Here is a 22,761-nt window from a genome sequence, read left to right as displayed (position 1 = left end):
AGTTCTGTTGTTCTGTTTGGTAGGATGCTAGTTCAGGGGTCGCCCGCAGTCTGCGCCAGAAAGTTAGTGGTCTCAGTCCAATCTCCTCTGCAATTGGTTTGATTCCTAAATGCAGGCGCAGGGGGATGAGGGGAGTGCTAAGCGGTAAGCCCAAGAGCTTTCTCATGAATTGGTTCTCTATTCTGGCCAATCCACCAGAGGGGCGGTGACCCCATAATTCCACCCCATACATTCCAGCACTCCTTACTTGTACGTTATATATTTCAGCAACCGGGCCAGGCTGTTTGTATAGGGAATTCCTGAAGGTTTTAGTGATTCCCACCACCATCTGCGCTAGCCTCAGGCCTGCCTTGTCTAGTTGTGGGCCCCATTTGAACGTTTTGGACAATGTGACACCAAGGTAATCAAAGACAGACACCCTCTCTAACTAGGTGCCATTTAATGAGGGGTTTGGGCAAGATGTTTTGGCTAGGTTGAAGACTATAAATTTGGTCTTTTTTGAGTTAATCTCCAGCCCTCGATTTTTACAAAATAAAGAGAAACTGTCCAAGATCCTTTGAATGCCCATAGGGGATTTAAACAATAGCAAAGTGTCATCTGCAAACATCATTGCTGGCACCCTGCCTTGCACCAGCTTCGGGGTGTCATATTACGATACTTCAATTAATTGGGCCACCAGGGCGTTAACAAAAAGGCAAAACAGGGTAGGGGCCAGCACACACCCCTGTCTCACTCCATTGTTAACTGGGAAGCGGGGGTAAATTCTCTGAATTTCCCATACTTGACTTGGGCAAAGTTACCTGTATCCAATCGCATGATCAGTGACAACAGGTAGGTCGGGATACCCAGCTGGTCTAGAACCTCCCACAGTTTGGCTCAGGAGACCTGATTGAATGTCGATTTAAGGTCAACGAATATCAAGTGGAGGCTGCCACCCTCTATTGACACCGTCTTCCAATATAATAGTTGGAGCCTGAAGAGCTGGTCGATGGTGGAAATATTCTTCTGAAACCCAGCCTGATACACACTCAGAACTTCATGCTCTTCCATCTAAGAATGGAGTCGCTCAAGGAGGATCCTGGCGAACAATTTCTGGGTGACATCTATCAGGCTGATCGGCCTATATTTGGAGGGCAAGAGGGGTGAGCCTTTTTTGAAGACTGGGAAGACTTTGGCCCCTAACCATGCATCCGGGATCTTCATGCCTTTCAAGGTAGCGCTAAATATTCCCCAGAGATAGGGTCACCAGATGTTAGGTTCCTCCCTGAATAAGTCCCCAGGGATCCTTTCTAAACCAGGGGCCTTTCCTAAGGGGATCTTCCTGATTGCATTTAGAACTTGTTTTAGAGTAATCCATTGGGGTACTTCATTGGGATTCTCTAAAATTGCTAAAAACTCTGCATCTTTGGGCTCTGTGGGTAGAATAGATACAGCTTCCATGCGGCTGCAGCAATGATTGGCTCTATCGCCGAGTTCTCTATACTGCTCTCTGCGCTCACTAATGACCAGAACTTCTTCATGTCCCCATTAAAAAGTGCTGCCTTGATGTCGTCCCACCTTTCGTGCTCCCAGTTCTTCTTGGCTAACTTATTACTATCTCGATACTGGGCCCTGCATGATTTGATTAAGGATCTATCCTTACGTTTAATGGCATCTATAAGGGCACCCTTTGCCTTGCAGCAAGAGTTATTAAACCAAGTTACCTTGGGACCCTTGTTGGGCTTAGAATGTGTCAAAGGGTTATAAATTTTGGTCAGGCTTGTTGACAGTTCTTCGTGCAGTGCCTCTAGTGTACTAATGGTTTGTGGAGTGTTGAGTGTTGCAGCAGCCGACTCCATTTCCATTAAGGGTGAGATGATTAAAGAATATAATGTGGCTGCCTTAACTGGTGACTGTTTGAGTTTTCCCCACCTGATTTTTCTTTTGTTATTGGCAAGTATTAAGTTGGTACTTGCAGGGGTGCCAATAGTTGTGGGATTGTAAAGTTCTGGAGGCTCCAGCTCCACTATCAGGGCGTTATGATCACTGTCAAGTCTTGGTATGACAGCGAAGTTGACCACCCACCGCCAAATGCTTGTCTCCACTAGAATATAATCCAGCAGGGAAGATTGTCCTGTTCTGTTAAAGGTTATCTTCCCTGGCTGGTCAGACTTGGTAGGGCCGTTGCACGCCCTCAGAGATTGGGTTAAGATTACTGCATTTATCTGGAGTACCAGAGGGTACCAGGCCTTTACCTATGGAATTTGAGGATCAGAGATTAGCCAAATACTATCCTCATAACAAGAGGGGGCATCAGTGGGGGCAGCCAGGGGCTCGAATCAGCAGTTATGGTCTCCCCCAATAAATAATCTAGCATTCAGGGGTGCTGTGTCGTTAAAGGTGTTAAGTAGGTCTGTGGTCAGGGATTCCTGAGTGATTTGTACAGTTTTATGCTGGAGGGGAAAGTGAGTACAAAACACTGGATATCGGTGGATGCGGTGTTCAACTGAACCGCAGTATAATCCAGGTGGGTAGCAACCCAGGTGCAAAATCACCCCGAGGGTCTGCCTCTTCCCCCTGAGGTAGCCTGCATGTTGAAGGTTCCATAGCCCCCTCTCACTATATCCTCTCTTGCCCAAGTCTCCTGAAACATACACACATCATGGGTGCCTACAAACTACCCCAATCTGGGCTGTGCAGTTTATTTTTTTTCCAGCGATGTTACATGATAGAATCCTTAACTTATGGCCGGCGGAGGGATTGCCACCATGTGCATCATGACAGTTGTTATTAGGACTTCGGATGACAACTGACTGAGCCATGGGAATTACTTCAACTTCTTCCGTTGTAGGGGCACTCCCAGCTGGGCTTGGGGTTACATGATCCGAAGGAGTTAAAGATGAATTATTAAGCATGCCTATACCTATCCCGTCATGATCCCAGGGAGAGGAGGGTTGTTGGTCCCCTGGTTCGTCTTTGTTGCTATTGAGGGTGTACTGTGTCTGTTGCCCACGAGTATTCACCCCTGCTACCCTCTTGGACCCTCCGCCCAATGTTAGGGTTGTGGCTGCCTTGCAGCCCAAGTCAATCCACCTCGTTGAGGGGCCCATATCTGTTTGCCACTGTAATATTAAAAAGAGGTCTGATAGGTTTGATATGTAATTGTGCTGGGGAATTCATCTGGGCAGGTCTTCAAACTTTTTCCCTGAGACTCTCTATCTATTGTAGTGTGTTGGTTTTAATTGCAGTATGTGCCATAACTGATGGTATTGCACATATCACAATTATGAATTTGGACATAAAAATGTGATGTTTATTGGATGAAATATTACTGGTATTTACTGAAGCATGCAGGTTTTGGTGCTAATTCACCAATAGCTGTTATTTACAAAAACGTCTGATTAAGTAGTATTTTTCTAATTCAATACATTCTGAATCAATAGAGTTGCATTTCTTCACATGCAAATATATCAAGCAAATTACTGGGCCAGTTGTATTGGGGGTCATAGTGACCAGTTTACCAAATAAACAGTAAATCTTCACCCATACAAGTACTGCATGACAAGGTTTGAATTTACTACTTTTGGAGTTCACAACCAATCGCAGCAGTGACCTTGGAAAGCTGTGCCAGTCTCAAGGTTCTGGCATATTATTGGCAATAATATTTTGGTCATGTGTCATTTTTACATCTTACTTTTTTCAAAATGCAGATTGTACAAACAGTACATATTTTTATAGGGAAGTCGGTTGCAGTTGTACTTTTATTCTCCACAGGGAAATATTTTTCCTTTGGAGAAACCCATCCCCTGCACCACTCAAAAATAAATTGTATGATGTTCTGTTCCCCTTCCCACCTTGAATTTGTACTCCAGCACTTTGTTCGTCAAAATATCCATCAATTTCCTAGGTGAGAAAGGGTCATAACGGAGATTAGGAATGCCCACAGACTTATAACCTAGGGCCAGATGTAGGTAGGCATTTACCGGTCGGTAACGGCCGAATTCGGCCGTTACCGACCGGTAAATGAAATTTGAGATGTAGGGGGCATATTTTTACAGAATTGGTAAATTTACCGATCGGTAAATTTACCGATTCTGTAAAATACCGAATCGGTATTTTTACCGGTAAATGTGATATGTAGGTGGGACTCATCTGAGTCCCACAAGCCTTACCGAATCGGTATTTTACCATCAAATTCAATTTGATGGTAAAATACCGATTCCGGTGTGCATGCACATGTGTGCATGCACACCTGTGCCATATGACAGGCAGACCTGCCCTTAGGGCAGGTATGCCTGCCACATGGCACCCGAACCTGTTTTGGGGGTGCTAGAGGGTGTCAAAGTGACACCCCCTGCACCCTTGTGAAATTCGGTATTTACCGATTCGGTAAATACCGAATCGGTAATGCCCATTCATTCCTATGGGCTTCAAAGCCCATAGGAATGAATGGGCATTACCGGTCGGTATTTACCGAATCGGTAAATACCGACTTTTACAGATTCGGTAAATCCACATCTGGATTTACCTACATCTCCCTCCTTATATTTTACCGATTCATAAATACCGAATCGGTAAAATTCGGTATTTATGAGTCGGTAAAATATATTTACCTACATCTGGCCCCTAGAGCACTATTATTCAAAGGATGCACTTTCCCTTTTTACACCCGATGTACCTTAAAATAGAAGCCTCGGGTACCAACTGGGTATACAGCTGCTCGAGCTGAATCAATGCCCCTGTAAACCTATGCAAAGAGCAAATCCAGTAGGTCTCTCTCCTTCATTTAGCTGCGCCTCCTGTGGCCTGCAGACACTTAACAATCCTCCTCTCCAACCCCATAAACTACGCAACTTCCTCCCTGCCACGAGCAAATGCCCTACTATTAATACTCATCTGTTGGCCAATAATAACCATAAGTTTAAATCAGGCCGCCCGGCGAGTGAAAAAAGATTTTTGAAGTGTATTTTGTTGAACACGAGATCCATGGTTAAACATAAACATGAAATCTCAGCTTTGATCACAGACCATGCTGTTGATTTAATGTTTCTAACATAAACATGGGCATCTGATGTTTCAGGACCGGACTGGAATGATGCGGTTCCAGAAGGATACCTTGTAGAATTTGTAAATAGATTAGGAGAAGTGGGTGGTGGTATTGGGATTATTTATAAATCCCACTTAAAAGTATTCTCACTACCCAAACAGGGTCTAGAAGCGGAAGCCATGAGCTTTAAAATTAAAGACAATAATTGCCTAATATTTGCAGGCCTGCTTGTGTATCGCCCCCCGGTCCGAGAGCGCCGTTTATTAGAGCACTACAAACTTATTTAGAATCCACGTCTGACTCCACCACTTACACCATCTTGGGCGATTTTAATTTTCATTTGGAAGCAAACAATGACTCTGACTCGATTACTTTAATTGATAATTTTCTTAGCTTTGGCATGACTCAACTAATCTCAAATCCCACTCACACTGCAGGGCATACCCTAGATGGTATTTTTACAAACAATGGCCATATTAAAGCTATCTCGACTCAAGCAGTTCCTTGGTCTGATCATAGTGCTATCTTCTTTAACATGCCTCTGAATAACCTGCCAAATCATCGAAGAGGCCTCATACTTCCTGAAATAACACGCCCTTGGAACAAACTTGAACCTGCCCTCTTGGCTGACATACTCGCAAAAGATCTCCCTGCTCTCGAGACTGGTAACACTAACAAGGGAGCGATCAAATTCCAAAATTGGATCAGTCAGGCAGTCGATCAGCTGGCTCCTGTAGAAATAAAAAAGCCAGAAGGCGATCTGCGACTGCGCAGTGGTATTCCGCAGAGGTGAAACACATTAAACTGAAATGCCAACGACTTGAGCGGTTGTGGCGTTCGGATTATAGTGCCCAAAATAAATTAGTATACACCAAAGCCCTGCAGGAATATAAGACAGCAATAGTTCAGGCCAAATCAGCCTATTTTACAAATAAAATTCAGGCAGCTTCCAACACTGCCAGAGAACTATTTAAAACTGTTACTTATCTGACAAAGAGTCCCCGTGACACTGTCTTTAGCCCTGACCAGAACTTTGTGACTAACATTGCTACCTTTTTTCAACAAAAGGTTCAGACAGTTTACGATGATCTTAGTTTCTCTGCACTAAATACAATTATCGAAAATAATGACACTGCCCCCTTGACTGGTTCCAGCTACTCCTATTTCCCCCTATTAGAGGAGACACAGGTGACAGATCTAATCACACAGATGAAGTCAGGGTCCCCATTAGATCCCTGCCCGCCACGTGTATTGCACATGAATCCACAGACGGTGGCAGCTGTCCTGACCCCCTTGATAAACAACATTATCACCTCTGGTGATTTCCCAAGTAGCTAGAAGAAAGCCTGCATTCGGCCCATCCTTAAGAAGGACATGTTGGATCCTACTGAACTTAGGCACTACCGGCCAATATCCTGCCTACCCCTACCAGCCAAGATTCTGGAGAAAGCCATAAACCAATAAATGATGCGATACGTTGACCATAACAAGGCCCCTCACAACATGGTTTTCGCCCCTTCCACTCAACAGAGTCTGCCTTGATTATGGCAACCGAAAACATTCAAAGGACAATGGACGAGGGTGGTAGAACGGCCCTGATTTTACTAGATCTTACAGCGGCGTTCGACACCGTGAACCATTCGATCCTGTTAAACAGATTAAGAACTCTAGGCTTTGCCGGCCCTTCCCTAACTCTTTTAACATCTTTTTTGGACTCCCGAATTCAACAAGTGCACTGGGAAGGTGTTCAATCTGACGAATTCTCCCTCCCAGGTGGGGTCCCTCAGGGCTCGGCGCTATCGCCTACTTTGTTTAACTTATACGTCACCCCTTTAGCTGCCTTAATTCAATCCCACGGCCTACAATTAGTGTTGTACGCCGACGACACTCAAATTGTAGTGTCAGTATCCCAGTCTATTGAAGCTACAGCAGAGCGTTTTAAGAATTGCCTTCTCAGAGTAAAAAATTGGATGAGCTGTAATTTTCTAAAACTAAATACGGATAAGACCGAGATAATTGAGTTCGGTCAAAAACCATCCGTCTGGAGCAACCTCTGGTGGCCTCCGGAGGCGGGCTCCTGTCCTAGTCCTGCAGACAAGGTTAGGAATCTTGGCTTCCTGGTGGATAAAGATCTCTCCTGTAAAGCGCAAATTAACCAGGTAACTTCCACCTGCTTCTATACCATCAAGATTCTTAGAAAAGTTCTACCATTCATCCCCCCAACGTTAAAAAAAACTGTTATGGGCGCCCTGGTAATGTCCTGAGTGGATTATTGCAACTCACTCTACTTGGGCACAGGAGAAAAACAACTGAACAAACTACAGGCAATTCAAAATGCCGCAGCCAGGGTTCTGCTGAATTTACCCTATCGTCACCCAACGTCCAAAGTCATCAAGGAACTTCACTGGCTCCCAATTAGGTGCAGAATACAGTTTAAGGCCCTCTCTCTGGTCCACAAGTCCCTGTACGGTATGGGACCAGACGATTTTTCCATATTCCTTCCTCGATATGTGCCATCGCGTACGCTGAGATCAGCCAATCATTATTTAATATGTCAGCCAAGAATAAGAAGAATGTGATGGGGTGGCAGGTCCTTTTCGTATCAAGCTTCCAGACTATGGAACTCTCTGCCCCCTGCACTGCGCTCACAAAAATCTAAATTATGCTTTAGAAAGGCATTGAAGACCTGGGTTTTCTCTCCGCATTAAGACCTGCTCTCACCGCTCTCTCTGTCACTATAGCGCCAAGACCCCGGGGCATTCGAGCGCTTTACAAGTATTTCAGTCAGTCAGTCAGTCAGTAAGTCAGTCAGGGAATGTGCGCCCTATTACATGGAATGTGCTGCCCCCAGAGCATCCGTGAACTCACGCTTCCCTGGGGATAGCGCATTAAGGTGAGAAATAGAGAGGCTGTTTTGAAGCACCTCAGTTTTCTACTGTGCAGGTGGCAACCCACCTGCACTTTTTAGGGAGATTAGAGATCACCTTCCAGGCTTGTGCAGTGATTGACTGCATTCACCTGCAAGGGGATGTCTGGGGGTCCATGGGATCCCCTTCACCCCTCCAGAGGGCTGCAATCAAGAGGTGCACTGTCAGTGCGCCTCCTGACAGCTTCTTTGCCTCTCTGACTATGTTTATAATACGGCGCAGGCGCAAAGGGATTCCCTCATTTCCATGGGGCCACGCCCCCATACAAATGAAGGAATGCCCTCTGAAGATAGCGCTGGTGCTTTATGTCTGCCATCACTATTGGTATTACAGAATGGGACACACAAGCGTCAATGCCCCCTTATCTAATGTCTGTTGCGCTCCAAGGGCCTTTCCATAATATGCCTCTGGTGGCCATTCACAAACTCTCAAGGCAGGTCATGGTTTATCCCTGTCTCCATACTTCTAGCATGGGGTTTACTATTTCACAATATTTGTAATGTATAATTATACAGTAGTAAATGCTATGTTTTCCTTTGGTGAATACTTGACAGGCATACATTTTTGGCCATATATGTGGATTTTTGAATTGGGCCAACAGTGTCAATATATTAAGGGCTGGAGGACAATACTGTAAATATCTATTGCTCTCTTTTCTGTTTTTTATGGGGGGAGGGTGACTTGAAACAGCAGGATAAAAGAACACATATCTCTATGTATATTATTGCTTAATATTGCAGAGCTAGACTGTCAGCAAAAAATATCCTTAGAAAATGTGTTAAACCTAGTCCCTTATTACACTGACCTAGTTCAGCAAGAAAGTCCAAACCTCTTCTGTTAGGTACGGGTTATCCCACCAAAAAAGTCTGAAAAAATTGTGGCTTAACAGTTCAATTCATAACAAAATGTTAACAAATATTTATGGGATAAAAATCATTGTGACTGATTAAAAAACAACAGTAACAGAAAGTTGCATCTAGAGGTGTCCAACCTCTCATAGATGTTGTCCCCCTTGGCCAACTCACCCCTCCACCCTGCTGTCCACCACTTTGTTACTTGGGACATTTGCAATTCACCCTCCCAAATCGTTCTGACTAAGCTATGTTCTGCTCTCTTTCATTGTCAGATGTCCACCACTAGGAATGTGAGTTGTACGATTACTATTGCTGATTTGAATGTTTATGATAGCTATGCTCATGTAAAGAAGTACCCTTTCCTGAAGGTCCTGATAATGCAGCTTGAAAATGATTCTGGTGTTCATAAATCTGTAGTCACTGTTGTTCTTTTTAATTATTGGGGTGGATTAGATGAAAGAAGAAATGGAACATATGTCACACCCAGTGATGTGAATCTGGGTGAAGATGCATCAAAGTCTATCCCTACTATGTTCACTATCGGTTTGAAGTGAGAAAACTGAAATGGAGGTCAGTCCCATGCTGGAAAAAGTGAAACAGCTGTTGTATTATCCCTAGATCAAAAGGTACAGCTGAATAAGGAAGCTACGGGCTCAATCATTGATCTTCGAGCACCCACCGTACGACCATGGCCTCACTCCTTCGTCAGGTTCCACGCTAGAACTCCCTGATGACGATCAAGCTAGGTGCTAAGACATGACATAAATTCACTAGCTTGCCTTTATAATATTACTGGTGAATGTGGATTGGGACCTCAGTGGTATTTTTCCTTTGTGTGGTGGCACCAACTATGCAATGGCCACACACCCAAGATAAGGATCAGACTGTTAGTGAGGGTCTTGTCTTCTCTTCTGAACACACTTGTGCACTCAGGTTGCTAATCAGAGGGAGCCTCGAGCGACTCCTCCCCTATTTATACTTTCATCCGCACCTGGCTCGCGAGGTGCTCGGTGACATCATTGACCTACAAGAGAGGCAAGGAGGTTTTCTGCATCTTGGACTCTTCTAATAAAAGTTTATATGTGGTTAAAGGTAGAGAAAGTAATACTGACTACTGTACCTCAAACTTTTAAAATACATAAAAATAATGTGCCATTATAGGTAAGGTTAAAACTGATCTTATCACCTTCACTTTCCTATTTTACTTAAAGGCAAAACTTAATTTTGTGGGTTACAGTTGTAATTGTAATTGCATTTATATAGCGCTTATTACCCCTGATGACGTGTTGAAGTGCTTTATGTCGGGCAGCACGAAGCCCCGGAACCCAAGCTTAGTGGTTAGTGCAGTGTTATTGAGATTAGTCTTGTGGGCTCCAGCAAACCATTCCATGCAGTCATTCCAGTTTCTTTATGGTGGACTAAATTAATTAATAGGGGTTATTTGTGATCATTAGTTGGGGGTATATGAGCTCATGCACATGGTTGGTGGGATTAATAGATGAATTAGAGGAGTTTAGGTATTGTTATCACAGGTATGACTTTGAGAGGAGGTGAGGCTGTAATGTAGTAGATGAGTGGTGGGCAATTTGCAGACATACAATAATAGAGAAAAAGGCCTAACATGCATGTGTCCTCAGAGAGAGGAGGCATGCAGAGGATGGAAGGGAAGGAAAGGGACATTAGAAAGAGGCAAAAATGAGAGGTGACAACCAGCAGTTTTGATTAAAGGTCAGTTTTTCGTACCAGATTTAAGGAATGTAGAGAATACTTTTGAGTATGCAGTTTAAAGATGCAAGAATGCAGAAAGAAACATATTTTACTTATGAAGATAGTGCTATATTAGGTACTTTTGACACTAGAATTAGGTAAACCATCTGCCCACTGCTAGGCTACTGCAATGCCACCTATCAGGGCAGGTCAGTTGATCCGCTCAATGGTTGAAAGAGAAAAATATTGGCTAGAGGCAAATGTCGAGAAATATCAAGAGTTTAAGCTGCACTTGGAGGAAGCATATACTCCAAGATCCAAACAGTGTGAGAAATACATAGGAACTATTGTAGACATTGAAAAGGAGATTCCGTAAATGCCACCTTGAATGCCTTCTAGTTATCCTCAGTTTTGACTCACAGAATTAATATCAAAGCAGAGTGTGATTCATTTGAATGCCTCTGGTTACAATTGATACAGGATGGAAGGTGAGGACAGCTGACCAGGCAGTAGAAGGGTATTGCCTTCATTCCAGTAGCTGGAGGGTTGAGATGCAACCACTGATGTGAGTGTTGGGATGGTAAAAGGGGTCCGTTTACAAAGTCATTGAAGACTTTGTTTGCAAATAGTTGCTGATTAGACTGCCTGAAACACTGCCTTTTGACTAGGGTGAGGAGGGTGGAGCTGCAGGTTGAAGGGTGCTCTTTAAGGGAGGCCAGGCATTTTGCATGAATCTCTGTTGGTTGGTCACCAAACTGCAGTAGCAGCCTAATATAGGTACAAATAAACTGTTGCAGCAAATGTTTTTCATTCAGTGCTTTGATGACAATGGTATTGATTGACTACGCAAAGTATTATATTACTATAATTACTATTGAATGTTAGTACTCTCCATTGTGAATCAGGGTTGGAGACCAGGGTGTGATTCGTGGGCCAGTGTATCATTCTTCTGCTCTAACATGGAAAATACTGGCCTGGCCCATTGTGCCAGAGACTGAATAGGATAACATTCAGCTATGACTTGGTACTGTGAGCATGAATGGATAGACAATCATGGAAGTTTGTCAGAAGACACCCTGTGACCCATTGCAATTGAATAGGGTGGTTTGCTTTTTATCAATATGCACAGTGGCAAAAAGTCACTATCCACTGCTTTAACTTTTTGCCCTCCCACTCCCTCCCATACTCCTATTTCACCATCCCTCACCATATCGAATAAGTGCAGCAATTGCTGTTTTGAGAAGTGACAGTGCTCAAACCCTCTTTCCAATTTAAGACAGTGATGAAGGCACCCATAGGGATGCAGACGATTCTTGAGACATTACTTAAAGAACTTACCAAAATAAAGGTTTCCATTGGAGGGTCAGTTGACATGGAAGTCATGAAGATGGCAGCAAATGTGCAATACTTTTGCTTGCACATAGCGACCTTCAATAACCAACTGGACATGATGAGAAAAGAAGTTAGAGATCTGGAACCGTACATGGGCTCCTTGCCAGAATGGGGCTGGATGCATGGACATGGCACAATAAATGTGTTGACTTTGAAAACAAAAGTAGGAGAGACAACAGAAAGATCTCTGGAATCTCAGGAAACCAAGAAAAGGAAGACATGATGGCCTATTTAAAAAACGTCCAAACTTCCCAGTTGGATTTCAAGTTTAATCCCTCATTGGATTTTCAAAGATCAGAATACGCAATCATTAAATTCTCAAAAATAAAATGCTCTGAGACAACTTTTGGCGTGTTTTCAATGGCATCAACAAGTTTAAGGGTACTGAGGGGCATATTACCAAGGGTGGTGGCTGCTAAGTGGCGATAATTCTATCGCTCTATTAGCAAGCTGTCGCTAACATCAGTTAGCGACAGCTTTTAGGCGATAGCAAGCGGTTTGGGGCCCGCTTTGCATGTCAGCGATATTTATTGCTAATGACATGCAAAGTGGGGGTACCCAACCTGTTAGGGACTGAAAGCAGTCTCTAACGTCGCTATCGCCTATTAGCAAGGCAGGCGTAGCGATGGAAATATTCCCGCTATCGCCAAAAACCAACGCCTGCTCAGACCAGTTCTTAGCCATGTTATCCAATGGGAGGTGGATAACATGGCTAAGAGCATTTCGTCGCTAATAAGTGAATATCGCTGTATTCTCAGCGATATTCACGCATTTCGCCGCTATCGCTGGATATTTTAGCACAATGGAGAAAAATGTTGCATATAGCATGTTTTCTTCACTAACATATGCAGCGATAAAAAAAATCGTTGCTAAGCACATTTAGCGATAATTTTCGCTAGTTGTTGGTAATATGCCCGTGAATTATTTAATGATTTCTTTGAGTAGGAATATTTTTAATCATTTGAAGTCGCAAATGTTTAGAATTAGGAACCCTGAACCATTAGAGCATTTACACTAACAATATTCTATGGCACTGACAATCTGATTTGGGCAAGGAGACAGGTGAGAACACATGCTGCAAATATGCATACCTGGGTTCAGCAAAAGGATGACACAGATTTTGTACAGTTGATCTCCTTGCAAATAAAGGAATCGTTCATCCAAAATCAAGGGAAGGGGAGGTACAGGAGGAGAGGGAAGAGAGAGGTAGTTATGATGAGATGTCTTTTTGCATTTTTACATGGTTAATGGCAGACATTTTATTTTTAATTGACACTTGAATTGGTTAAATGACCCCACTCTACTGCTCTCACATTATGGGGTTCATGACAGGTAGCACTGAGAAGCTTGAGCTTAGAAGATTACTATGTACTTGGGAATGGTATGCTCAACACCGGTTTAGCAGTCACAACCATCTGGTCACAGGTTAGTGCAGCATTAAGCCTCATAGAGTCCCATACTTACCTTTACTATCCTATAATGAAAACAGAATACATACGCCTACATCTCGAAACGCCCTTACAGTAGCACAAAGAGTGTTGATTACCCATGCCACCCACACACACACATTCATCAATGATGTCTATAAAACATGTATCATTAGTATCTCAATGTAATGGTCCCACACATTTTATTAAGTGGAAAAAGGTGCTGAAATTTCTAAGTTCAAAGTGTCCAGATTTGGCCCTGAGACATGAAATGCAAATAACCTCTACAGAGAATGATAGATTGAAACACAAATGGGTAGACAGGGTGACATATGCCTGCAGGCGTTACCATTCACTTCAACCACAGATACCCCCACTGTAGCACAAAGAAGGGGGAATAGAGCTCCTGGTATACAAATCACTACCTGTGTGTAGTGCAAACATGGAAAGATGATTTAGACAGGTACGCATTTACAAAGCTAAAAATCCAGGACAGGGCTATCAATGTAAGTTCTGATTACGCCACTGGGGGGGGGGGAGGGGCAAAAGAAGACTTTTTGCTGGGTCTATCGAGGCTCCGCCCCTCCTTTGGTAAGATACAGATTATAATCAGGGGAGACTGGAACATGGTGTTAGACCTTTACTTGATCGCTCAGGCAATGCAGATCCGAGGCAGTTATGAGGAAATAAGATAGTGCAGAATACTATGGTAGACCAATCCCTCAGACTTATGGAGGCTATTTTTCTAGAAGACAAAGAAAACAATTCGATGTGTGGACTGCACAGTACATGTTCCAGGGTTAACTTTTTTATACTTCATGAAATTTGCTAGACTATTAGTGACAATATATATTTCATTAAACTGAGCCTCTGATCATAATGAAAGTGTTAGGCAGAGAACCAACAATTTAAAAGGAAGATACAGCACTTAACAACAGTATTTAATGAACATCTCACACCAGAACCCCTGAAGCAATATATTTGTCCTTACTCGATGATGAACATAGGGATTCACTGGGTACAGATATAATGTAAGAACAAATTAACCAAACCATTTGTGGTATGCCTACTAGTAAACCACCTTGAGAAGGTAGGCTGGTCATTGGAGAACTACAAAATGTATAACAAATTAGTGGCCTCATTACTGCATAAAATATGCAAAGAAATTAAAGAAAAGAGCCTGTTCGAGATTAATGTAATAGGACAAGGATCTGTCTCATACCAAAGGACAGCAGAGGATCACTGAAATGTGCCAATATATTTATTGAATTGTAATAAGGAGATTCTTGTAAATAGATTGAGAACCTTCATATCAAGACTCAAACATCCTGAGCAAGTAGACCTTCTTTCAGGCAGGTCTTTACCTAACCACCTCAAATCACTTCTTCACCTTCTTTGGCAAACTAGAAATGATAAAGACAAACAATTAGTGATGTCCCTAGATGTCTAGCAGAAAAAGCATGTCACCGCACTGATTGGTCATACCTTTTCTACATGATGGGGAAGATGGGGCTGGGGCATAATTTTACTAAGAAAGAACAATTGTTTCCATATATACGTTTCACAGCAATGAAAAACGGTGGTGGCTATCCGTCTGCAGAAATAACCATTCAAAGGTGTACTAGGCAGGAATGCCCCTTATCACCATTGTTGTTTCTATTGGGACTAGAACCCTTCACAGCAGCCAACTGGGGTGAACAAAGATCATTGACATAAGTACCACCGTGGGGGAACATAAATTGATGTATTTTGTGTATGATATCCTGAGAGCTATCTCGCTACCAGAGACATCACCCCAAATCTTCTGACCATCATAGACACTTTCATAGCCTTCTCTGGGTATAAGGTAAACTGGTCCATATATAAGGCACAGCCATGAACACTAATATGATTAGCAAGTGTTGGAAGATGTGCTCATTCAATGTAAACCATCTAACTTAAAAAACCTTAACATCTATGTTAACAGAGACCTTTTAAATAGGTTGGATAACAATTAAAAACGTCCCCTAGATAAGGCAATGATAGACCTCAAAAGATGGTCCTCGCTACAGCTTTCTCTGGGACCAAGTGCAAGTCATTAAACTTAATATTACACCAAGGTTTAATGATGTGCTCAGGATGCAGCCAGTACACCTACCAAACATCTTACTGCATACTCCAGAAACCACCATAAAACACTTCATTCGGAATGGATGGTGTCCGAGTCTCTCAGGGGCAAAATAATATGCCTCACATTGTAAATTGTTGTTATGGATTAGTGATCCCATTATTGGCATATTTGATTTATCAATTAGACCCTAGTAAAGTGCACTTTGTGTGCCCCGGTCCTGTAAATCGAATGCTTCAAGTCGGCTGCAGCACTGATTTTGCCACCCACAGGAGCAGCCTGTAAAGTGTAACTCTGGCCTGTCATTGCAGAGCCTGTGTGCAGTCAGTCTAGTACTGCCATGTCTACTTGGCAAGTGCAACTACTTGCAAGTCCCTAAACATTTCCTTTTCTACATATTAGTCACCCCTAAGGTAGGCCCAAGATACCCTTGTGGGCAGGGTGCATTGTATGTGAAAGGCAGGAAATGCCCTTGTGAGTGTGGCATGTCATGAAAGTCAATTGCTGCCAATTTCGTTTTTCACTATTGCAATTCTACCTGTTTTCATAGGACAGAATGAGGAGTTTGGCTATAACATCTTATAATCATAACTACCCCTGGGAACAAGGTAGGAAAATAAAGTTTAGTATGCCTAAACTCAGAATGTTAAAATGCATCTTTTAGTGAAGGTAATGTTTACATTCTGTGTTTGAAAATACCACTTTTAGAAAGTAGGTATTTTCTTGCTTAACCATCCAGTGGGCCTCTGCTAGGTTTGTGTATTGCATTTCTGGCTTTTGGATGACATGGGCTGGAGAGGGGCAGTGGCTCCAGAGAGCTTGATGAGTCAGTGCTGGGCTGAGTAGACCTGGGCTGCATTTAGAGTAGGGGGAGGAGATTGCCTTTCGCCCGAATGGGCCTGGTCTGCCTTCAGCAATGCTGCCTTCAGCTCCTGCCAGAAAGCTTCACCAGTGAGGACAGAACTGGTTTTGGCTGGGTGCAGACACTCTCTGCCTTCAGAGAACAAAAGATTTTGTGGCATACATATTGGGGCCCTGACTCCAGTACTTTAGATCACTTCTGGGAATCAAGAAGAAGGAGAAGAGCAGGAGAAGCTGAGGAGGAATACTGCCCCTCTCCTGTTTGCTGTCTGGGGGTGGCCTGCAGTGGCTTCTTGCTGCCAAGGAAAGGAGAAAAGGGCTTTTCTGTTTGCTTTGTCACCTGCTTGATGAAAAGATCTCCAAGGGCTTGAAATTGAGCTTGCCTCCTGTTCTGAAGTCTCAGTGACACAAAGACTTCATTTCTTCTGTCTCGCTGCATCTGGGACTGCTTTTCAGCTTCAAAAGAAGGAAATTGCAACACCGACGCCGGTAACTGATGCCGTACCCTGCTCCACAGCCATGGGCACCGCCCGTGAAGTGCACTATGCACTTGCACCACAGGCCCGATGCCTGCTGACGTCATGCTGCACCGACTTCTAAGCTGTCACCAAGGCTGCTGCCTACACTGGAGCCGGGGACACCCCTTGTAACATTCACAACGCACCGTGCCGACTCGCACCACAGCCCCAACATCACCGACACCGGAGCTTCATCAAGGCAGAGCCGATACTCGATGTGGGTGACTCCTGAATCCGTTGACACCATAAGGAACCATCGCCTCGCCGCCACTGTGCTGTCACCTCCCGACACAGTAAGGAACTGACGTCTCACCTCCCCTGTACTACAGTAAGGAACTGAAGCTTCACCTCCCCAAAGCCGTGCACTGCCTTTGCTTTCATCAATTCCAAGGTACTGTTCTTTATGGGTCTGCTTGCCTCCTTACCCGATGCCGCACACCTAGCAGTCGGTGCCTTACCTTGGGATTTTTATCTGTTACGATGTCGTAATAACTTCAGGTAGAGTTATTAGCTGCTACAAACTTTAATTGAGTCAATAACCTGTCTTTGAGGATATCTTGAAAACTGTATTGTGGATTTTTGTCGTTTGGTCTTGTTTTGGTTTAGATAAAGATCACTTCTTTTTCTAAACTGGTGTGGTGTCCATTTATTGTACTTTCACTGTATTACCGTGTGTGTTCACAAATGCTTTATACACTGCCTCAAGATAAGCCTGTCTACTTGTGCCAAGCTACCAAGGGTGTGAGCAGGGGTTATTTTAGAAGTGTATCCCCTTACCCTGACCAGAAGCAAGGGCCCCTATTTGGACAAAGGTACCTACCTCTGCCAAATAGAGACCCCCATTTCTAACAACAGTCCTTATCTCATTCTGCTAGAAACTCAGAATACAATCTTCACTTAGTCCAGGGAAAGAGTCATCTCCTACAAGCACCTAATAAAGCAAGGACATCAAATTCTAGTATGTGTGTCCCTGGAACTAACAGTGCAGACTACAGAACAACAATGTCTACAAAGAAATTAATCTGTTTGTGCCATTTCCTCGTGTAAGTGAAAAACATGTTCAAACCAACATCTCAAAAAGATGCTAAGTTAAAAAGAAAACTAAAATGGAGACTAAAGGAAATCCCTATAAAATGTAAGGTCTGTGAAATGGTTGGTGAAGTGATGGGTATTCCTAAAAGTAATGGAGTATGACATCTTGTATTTATTTTCTTGCTAAAATTAGGTAAAATATCTGGAAAATTATACAATATTACGCATACATTCATTTGGTATCACCAGTAAAAAGTGAAAGAATGGGAATACCTCACTGTAAAAGTCACTTCATATTTCAGCAAATGGATTGCTTTAGATAACACTAGTTACTTGTAGCACAGTTTTGCACAATCCTGTCTGCTGCAAGAAAGTTTCCTGCTCCAACTAGTCTTCAGCAGTTCACCAATGCACAAAATGTCACACAGGTATCATTTTTGGCATTTCTCTTATGTTGTGTGACCCAACAATACAACAACATGATGACAATTAAAGAGAGAAATACAAACTCTTGATTTGTGCCATAGGTTTTGCATTCATTCATGCACACAGCACTGTACTTTGACCCTTCCCTTTCCTGAAGGAAGGCGGAAACAAATTGAGCCTGAGCCTGAGACAAACACTCTTCAAAGAAAGCAAAGTAAATGCCAAACAAGTATGATCTCATTCACTACTTCAATCGCTGTTATTCAATAAGGCAATGAGCTGTCGAGTGGACACAGTGCTCAAAAAAGAATGCGGATCGTGGAGACCGCTTTCCGCCTTACTGCTCATAGTAGGCCCGCTATGTGCTTCTAGAATTTGTAGCGGGAGCCAGGCTTCAATACTGCAGCAGAGAGGTGGGCCTAGATACTGTAGACGGGCTTAGATACAGCAGCAATGGGGACAGGACACACTCTCCAGCACGTTGCTATGGAAACTGCCAGGCCGCCTGAAAAAAACTGACACTGCAGTAAGCAGACTGGATCTCTGACTTCGGCAAAGGCGTCAGACTAGTGAGTGGCCACTGTAAATAGAAACTGCCACACCCAAGATGGCTGCCACTGGGGCAGCTGGAACCTGTAGTCCCCAACACAAGGACTGTGGATAAAGTGTAGAAAAGGTTGTTAGCAGGAAGAAAAGCACATTTGGGCAATGCATGGTATTGGGCCAAGAAGACCCATCCTGACAAGGCATGGTGAAGCATTACTAAGCAACATGTATAGCTCCATGTTTAGACATAACTTTTGATGCAGCGTAACTACCAGCACACTGAGGGAAACAGGTGATGTTTAATACAAGGGGCCGCTCATAGACCAACAGCGGAGTAGAAACCAAGAGGAAGAGTATAAAAATACATGCTGGGTTGGGGAGGGTTCTAGAAAGGCCACTGCTGCAGCTCTGACACTTCCTCAGCAGGGGTAGAGGTATGCCCTCCTTTCCGTTTTCTCTAAAGTCTTGGAAAGACATATCAACTTTCAACTCTCCTTTCACGTGGCATTTCACAATTAATTTCATCCGTCCTAGTCGGGCTTTCGAATTACCCATTGGCCTGACTCTTTGGGGCCTTTATCTGTTCCAGTCCCTAAAGCTAAGAACTAATAATTTCACTATTGACAATAACCTTTCCCTCAAAGCCCAGGTGTCTGGGGTCAACGCGGCCTGCTCTGTTGTTCTCAAGTGGCTAAAGAAAATCCTCTGGTTAATTCTATCTGCTGGCCAGAGAACAGTAATGCAGGCCTTGGTGATTTCCAGACCTGACTTTGGCAATGTATTGTGCCTGGGTGCCGATAAAGCCTCTGTTCATCGCTTACAGCTCATACAAAATGCAGCTGCTAGTCTTCTTTTTCGGCTGCCTCGACACGCCTCAGTCTCACCTATGCTTCATCATCTTCACTGGCTCAAGGTGAACAAAAGCATTGAGTTTAAGGCTTTATGCTACTTGTTCCGGGCCAAACATGGTTTGGAGCCGCCCTACATACAAAGCCTGGTCAAACCCTACGTATTCACTCGACGGCTGCGATCTGCTAGCCATTCTCTTTTTTCTGTTCCCAGAGTGCATCTTACTCATATGAGAGGCCTCTCGTTTTCCTACCTTGGCCCCAAAATGTGGAATTTTCTTCCTCTAGAACTTAGGATGTGTCATTTGCTTTAATGACTTCCTTTACAACCAGGTATAATCCTTCTGTATAATTATCTGCAACCTCTGCTTGCGTATTGTCCTGCTCAGCGCGGGGAAACCCTATTGGGTAGCTGTGCGCATTATAAATCTTTAAATAAATAAATAGCAGGCTGCAGGGTAACACAGCAGAAAAGCAGTCCAGCAGAGTGGCAGTCCTTGTAGCAGCACAGCAGTCTTTTTTCTGATAGAGTTTCTCTTCCGGTCCAGAAGTATCTGATTTGGTGGGGTCAGAGACCCAATACTTATACCCAGTTGTGCTTTTGAAGTGGGGGGATTGCAAAGAAGGATCTTTGAGGTGCATAGAGGTCACTTCTTCCTAGTCCTGACTCCAGCCTCACTACAGGCGGGTAATCAGCCCTTTTTATGGAGGCAGGACACTGCATATTCAGATGCACGTGTCAGCTTCTCCCTCCCATGCTGCCCAGGATAAGCCATCAGGATGCGGATGGGAACTCAGACACACCTTACCTTACTTTGTGTGTGGCTGTCTAAAGCGAATGCACAAAGTCAAAATGTCACCCACCCCTTCCATGTATTGGAGACAGGCTGAAGGCATACAGAGCTTTAAGAGCAGTGAAGTGACAACTTTCTAAAAGTGGTATTTCTAAAATGGTAATGTTAAATTGAACTGTACCAGTAAAGAAGATTTATCATTGCCATTTCAATGATTATAAATATGATATATCAACTCCTTCACAATCAGGAATTGTAGTTTAAAAGTGTAATAAGAAATTCGGAATAACCTATGAGAGCAGTAGACCTTGCAGTAGTGAAAATCAAATGTAGGTGTTTTTCACTGCCAGGACATGCACACTGATAAGTATAAGCAATAATTTTTACTTACACAAACACCCTGCCCTATGGGCTACCTCGGCTCTATCTTAGGGGTGACTTATGAGTAATAAAAGGGGAGATTAAGGCTTGGCAAGGGGTTTTAAATGCCAAGTCGATATGGCAGTAAAAATGCACATAGTCTCTGCAGTAGTAGGCCTAAGACAGGTTTAAAGGGTTAGTTGTGTGAGTGGCAAAATCCGTGCTGCAGGTCCACTAGTAGCATTAGAAGTTACAGACCCTGGGCACAGGAAGTTTATTCTTCTAGGGACCTACAGATAAGTTAAATATCCCTATTGTAGACAAACCAATGTAAGCATGTTTAGGGGAGAAGCACATGCACTTTACCACTGGTCAACAGTGTTAAAGTGCTCAGAATCCTAGGGCCAGAAAAAAGAATACAGCAAGAAGAGAAGGTACACAGGCAAAAGGTTTGGGGTAAGACCACCCTAAGGCTGGGAGGTCTAACGGTATTACATGTACAGACCCAGTGGTATGTAAAAAGCCTGCTGTACATAAATATTAAAGTAAACACAAGGAGATGATGGACGGAGCGCTGAAACTTTTCAGACACTCACCTCCAGTCACAGATCTGGGTTGAATCCATCATCATTCTTTAGCTCACTTCACCACCTCAGTTCAGTCCCAGCTTTATGCAAATCAGTCTTGACCCTGCACCTTATGGGAACTGTCCAGCCTGAACTGCCAAGCCAGGTCTTCCCTGAACCAGAACCAAGCATCCTGGGACCGGTTTCTGAGTAACACTCACTGATTTGCATATGGCTGGGACCAAACTGGAATGGCATGGTGAGCAAAAACACTATGGATTTAGGCCCAGATGTCTGAACTGGGGTGAATGTATGACATTGTTCTGCATTCTGTCCATCATTTTGCAATTGTCCCCCGGAGTGGGACGGGTATGCCCAGACGTGACTCCATGCCACTGGAGTCAACCTCTCCTGGATGATGAGGGCTGAAAGCCCAAAACCTGTCTTAGGATGCCTGTTTCCAGTCCAGGGAGGTCCTGGCCTGGCAGTTCGGTGTGAACTGTTCCCATTGGGTGCAGGGTAAAGACGGATTTGCATTTGGCTGGGTCGATATGGAATGGCATGGTGAGCAAAAAAACTGTGGATGTAGGCCCAGATCTCTGTACTGGGGTGAATGTATGACATTTTTCTGCATTCTGTCAATTTGCATTTGTCACCCCGAGTGGGACGGGTATGCCTAGACATGGGCCCCGTGCTCTCCATGCCACTGGAGTCAAGCTATTCTGGCTGAAGAGGGATGAAAGACCAAACCCGGTCCTAGGATGCCTGTTTCCAGTCCAGGGAGGACCTTGCCTGGCAGTTCGGACTGGACTGTTCCCATTGGGTGCAGGGTAAACCAACGTTGCTGATCTGCCTGGCATAAAAGGGAGAAAATAAAGTTGTATCTCTACTAAGGTATGGCTATTTATTTATTTCCCATAGTACTGGCACACTCCCTGTTCCCATGCACCAGCACACTCACCATTGTGTCATAGCACAAGGGGGTATGTGTCTCTAATGCATAGTTCTGGAAGGGGACCAGTTAAGAAAAAATTATCCTTTAAGACATTTTTCCACTTTCTATGGGAAGTGTAAAGATTTCAAGCAATCCGGGGTTTACAAATCTGGGATTGCATGAAATCCATGGGTGGATGCCTGGGAAGGCCCATGTTCGTCCCCTGGAACATCTACCAGAATAAAATATATTGCTATGCAGTGCAAGCTGTTGAATTGCATTACATTTTATTTTTTGAGCCACGCAAGGTGGTGCAAATAGCCCCTTGCGTAGCTTTGTAAATATCTACGAGCATTTTGCATCACAGATGTGCCACAAACGTGGTGCGACCATGGTGCAAGATATTAGTAAATCTGCCCCAGGTGTAGAAATCAAA

The sequence above is a fragment of the Lissotriton helveticus genome, chromosome 6 (genome assembly GCF_964261635.1).
Source record: "Lissotriton helveticus chromosome 6, aLisHel1.1, whole genome shotgun sequence".
Lineage (NCBI taxonomy): Eukaryota > Metazoa > Chordata > Amphibia > Caudata > Salamandridae > Lissotriton > Lissotriton helveticus.
The sequence above is the reverse complement of the archived record's forward strand: the minus strand, read 5'-3'. Positions refer to the sequence as shown.